Here is a 4,842-nt window from a genome sequence, read left to right as displayed (position 1 = left end):
CTCAGGGGCCTTGATAATTGAAATTTTCTCTGTTGAAACTGCATATAAGTAGTCTGCCCTGTGCCCAGCAGTGATGTAGCAAACAAGCAGTGTGAACAGTTTGGGCTCAGCCTAAATCTTCGATAGCAGCCTTATGTGTGCACAACTGCAGATTTGTGTAGTCATAGGCTAACACATGCTTAGCGGTAGAAAGAGTGTTAATGTAGGTAATTGTGTTGGATACACCCAGGCCTTTTAGGCTAGGAAAATTCCTATTAAGTTAGGAAGATAGAGTTATGGTTTTCTAAAGAGTTCGTACTATGTTCCGGCTTATGGATCAAGTCAGTTGCCTATATAAATGGCTATCGTGTAACTAATTTTGTCAACCAATCATTCAACTAAGTTTCAGTGCCTTGCTACGAGCAGGGATTTGGCCCTGCAGTGGCTGGGTGAGGTGGGTGTCCTATTCTCTGTCTCGGAGTTCAAACCCTTGCCCAGGTTGAACCATGCCAGTATGCACTTACATTAGCTAAAGCATTTTTTGTTAGGTTCACTTGTAGACTGACCTTAACTGTGTTGGGTGTGTCAGTTCATATGCTGAATAAATATCTCAGTCTTGTGTAAAACAACATTCAAAGGTTGCTGGGGCATTGATCGTTGTCCTTGGTAAACAATGCAAGCAAATACGGTAGCTAAACTTCACTGATAAGATTAATCAGCAGTATTTGACATTTTTAGTAACTCATGTCATGATTTTCCAGTAGGCGGTATTCTCCAAGGGAAATAGCGTATAAGCCTTATAAACAACACAACTGTACTAAATTATATGCCGCTTATGGAGGTACTTGCACGTGTTTTCTTTGACTTATGTGTTCTGGCTATTCTGGTGTTACCTCGTCCCATTTGTTTCATTAGTTCCACTCAATTTTCTGTTGTGGTCCAGTACTTGTCCTTTTTGCCACAGGATGTCACTTAAGCCTTGAAGTCAATGCAAATAATTTGAGCCCTTTTGTTCTTCATGGTAATTTAAGCTAGTTCTGTTTGGTGTTGGTTCTTTGTCTTATCAGAAAATATAGCTCTTTAGGTAACACAGGTTGATGAATGACATAAAAGTCATATAGCTAATGATGCTCACGAAATGTTGCTTTCCTGATTCAGTATGTTTTATTTACATTACACAGGTTTGGCAAATTGAATCAGTGATCTCGGATATTCAGGGATGCTCCCTTCAAATTTGCCAGCTTATACCCTTCTGGTGCCCGTTGTTTGAGTGAAGAATTTCATCTTACTGTTTAAGAAGTTGGGTGGTTTGATTGCAGCTCTAAATGTTTGTTTCACCATGTTCAATGGGTGACCGTGATTCTGTGTATGATCTGGTGAGTTCCATCCTGTATTTGTGTCGTTGCAGTATTCAGCCAAGAAATGTAAGCATGCAAAATCTTGAGGCAAGGATGCTTTCTGTCGTAGAATTTCTTTTCGATATTACACATACAGTTTGGGAGCTAAGTGCACCGCTGAAACATCAACTTGGCGTTATCAGTTTACCAGTCCCCACAAATCTGTCTGGAACATGTCTGCTATTTATGCAACAGTATTATGTTCCTAGCATGCAGGAGCCCGATGGTTCCGTTGATCCTTTCCTATCCAGAATAGCTATGAGGAATGCCCCTGTGCCTGATCGAGGTATGTGTTATGTAGAGAAGATCTGATATTAGCTTATACTCCCTTCGTAAAGAATATAAGAGCGTTTAGATCACTAAAGACGCTCTTATATTTCTTTACAGAGGGAGTAGTTGGTAGCTTGAAAACACAAAGGGTTTACATTTTACCCAATCGTGTTCAGTTTATAGGATGCTGCCGGAACACAGCTGCCTTGTGCCTGCACAAGCTTGCATCCTGCTCTGTAACTTCACCACTCACCACCTATGTTCTCTTCAGGCAGGCCCCTGAAGATGCACCTTTCGAATGTCCATAGCCTTGGATCCAATCTGGCTGGAACGTATTGCTATTTATAACAGTATTTACGTTCCTAGCATTTCCTATCCAGAATAGCTATGCAGGTTGGGTAAAAGACTATTGCTGCGTGCGATCACATCTTATGAACACACCATAGCTTCTCTCTGATCGTCGAAGCAACACATGTAGACAAGACTTGGTATTAGATATTAGCGCATACGGTAGTTGATAGCTCGTAGCCCAGTAGCTTGCTTCTTCTGGTGTCAATGCCGGTGAGACCAGTGATCTGGGAATAGCTATGTTTCTTCTACATAGTTCAGTCTTCCGAAAAACACAAGCGATTTACATCTACACCTATTGCCAATGTGTCGGATTTTGGTATACTGCTGAAACACAGCTGCCTTGCCGCTTCGTGTCATCCTCTGTACCTCACCGCCTATGTATGTACTCCCTCCGTTCCAAATTATTTGTCGCACGTATGAATGTATCTAGATGTATTTTAGTTCTAGATACATCCATTTCAGCGACGAGTAATTTAAAACGAAGGGAGTACTTTTTTTTGAAACAGCCTATGTATGTACTTTATTTTTATTTGTTGACAGTATCTCTATTCCTAATGTCTCAGTTGGTATTCTCCGCGGTTAATTTTCGTCCCACCACTTTCGTCCAATTTTTTTCGCTGGTTTTTTTCGTCCCCTCCTCACCCCACGCACGCAGCCAAAAAACACCCCGCAAAAAACCGCTCCTATCGATCCGTCGAGGACACAGAGCCGCCGATCCGCTCCTCCCCGATGCCGATCCGGGCAGACGCGCCCGTCGTGGATCACGAGCGCCCGTCGCGGATCAGGATCCTCAGGACGCCGCCGCCGCCGCGGATCCACTGCCACGCACAGCTCGGGCCCGAGCCGCGATGGGCTCGGCTATGGCCGCTGCCGCGTGCGCCCTTCGTCTCCAGGCTCGGCGAGCCCCACCGCCAGCCACCCCCAACCCACATCGGCGTCAAGCTATCTCCTTGGTGCTGTTGTCCTCGATAGGCTAATGACTCGAGGCATGCTGCTAGCACAATTACAGAAGGCCATACAGTCAGCGGCAAAGTGCTCGCCGTTGCTAATGATTGACTGCTGAGGATCTCCATTCGGGGGTACGTATTCCTCTCTCTCTCTCTCTCTCTCTCTCTCTCTCTCTCTCTCTCTCTCTCTCTCTCTCTCTCTCTCATCCTTCCCTTTTCTCTTAATTTCTTTTGTGCTTTATTTTTTGATCCAGTTTTTCCATGCTTATATTTGATAGATTTAGCTACCTGCTCAAATAAGATGGTCAATAGCTGTTCCTGTGATCCATTCTATGGATGAAGAAGGAGAAGACGAGGGAACACAATAATTTCTGTGTCATATTATTTGTTTCTGATGTGGCTACTCTGGAATACAATTTATGGGCGAGAGATCAGACTTTCAGGTTGGGTGCGGTATTATATCTCATCAGATTCAGTAACCAGCGTGGAATTAATTTTAATTTTGTTCTTCATCAGATAAGTAGAGCCATGCTTTACCCCAATCTTCATTTTATGAATCTCAACTTCAAAAATCATGATAGTTGCACTGTATTTTGTTGAGTCCAACATAAAGCTGAGAGCAGAGTACCTACTTTGTCTTGGTATATCAGAATAATAAGGAATCTATGAGATTAGATAAGCCAAATAGTTGGTACTTGCTGAGGCTACAAAATTATCTTAATTGTTCCATTTAGTAGTTCACTGAATATTAAACAATGCTGTTTCTTCCACTGGGGAGTTGTTTTATGTAGCCCGAACAACAAACAGCCTATGAACTTCTAAACCAATTCTTTTTTTTAGTAGGACCTTATGCTCTTTTAACTGAAAAACTGGGAGCACTAGCAGTTCTTCACAAGGTAATCACCTCCTATGAATGTTTGGTGGTGCTGCTCCAATTTCTATTGCATTGCTTCTGATGTATGAATGGATTATTTTCCTCATTTGCTAATTAACGCAACTGGCGTAATTCTTCATGACAATAGATATTTTTGTAGTGCACAGTATGATTTTTTTAGTTACCCTCCTTATGAATAGATTTTTTGTAGTGTACAGTACAATATTTTTGTCAGGGTTGCATGTTGCTTGCTACTGCTACTGCTTGTACAATTGTGTTGTTTTGTAATATTTCTTAACTGTTAAGAGATGTTGCCACACTGAGATTTTGCTACGGGCAGGAAAGTGGATTGGACAATGCCGCTAGCTCGGATGGCGCCCCGTATGGATGTCGATCGTGGGCGACGTGAGGAGGGACAAGGTAGAGAAAGGGGGTCAGGTTGGCGCCGCTGTAGAGGTGAGCAAGGGGGCCGGGGTTGCGTCGCCGCCGAGATGCACGAGGGGATCGGAGCTGCGCCAAGCAGATTCATCAGAGCACTTCGCTCTTGCTGCCTTTGGCCTGATGCTTAGATGGATTGATGCGTAAGTTTGAATCCTTTCATTTTTCACTTCTCTAATGGGTGGCTGATGGCCTGATGCTTTGATGGATCGATGCATGCTAGAACTGGCTGATATGTGCGTGTGTGTGCACATTTTTTTCTTTTGATTTTTGTACAGATTGGTTCATGCTTCTCTGCTTATGGATTTCTTCTTTCTTCTGTCTGTGTTTGTCACCCTGTTGCTGAATGATCTGGTGATTTTTTTTTCTTTGTGGGCTTATCTGATGAAATTTACTGCTACTTAGATCGTGCACTGACGCTGCCACCAGAAGATAGATCATAGATGCATGTGTTTGCTTTCGAACATGGTGCGTAATCTTGTGGTTTGCCAACTGTCACCTCCGGCAATTTCAGTTCAACATGTCTTGGTTTCTGCATTCTGAGTTCAGAGTTCTACATAGTGGAATGGTTAGTATATGGGAGTTT

The 4,842-nt window shown here is 43.1% G+C and overlaps 1 long non-coding RNA gene across 7 annotated transcripts in view; it reads left to right on the top strand.

Moving 5' to 3' along the window:
- The first annotated feature begins 2,653 nt into the window (after nt 1-2,653).
- LOC123123197 (uncharacterized) overlaps nt 2,654-4,842 on the top strand; it is a 5,144-nt gene continuing 2,955 nt past the window's right edge. For 5 of the 7 annotated variants that reach the window (XR_006460549.1, XR_006460543.1, XR_006460547.1 and 2 more), the window contains exons 1-4: nt 2,654-3,076; nt 3,223-3,387; nt 3,785-3,840; nt 4,159-4,399. This is a non-coding gene — a long non-coding RNA (uncharacterized lncRNA). The remainder of the gene's footprint in view (nt 3,077-3,222; nt 3,388-3,784; nt 3,841-4,158; nt 4,400-4,842) is intronic. The other 2 variants (XR_006460546.1, XR_006460545.1) reach the window with 2 other exon arrangements.

Source organism: Triticum aestivum, chromosome 5D (assembly GCF_018294505.1).
Source record: "Triticum aestivum cultivar Chinese Spring chromosome 5D, IWGSC CS RefSeq v2.1, whole genome shotgun sequence".
Taxonomy (NCBI): domain Eukaryota; kingdom Viridiplantae; phylum Streptophyta; class Magnoliopsida; order Poales; family Poaceae; genus Triticum; species Triticum aestivum.
Note: the sequence above shows the minus strand (reverse complement) of the source record. Positions and strands in the feature narration are given on the sequence as shown.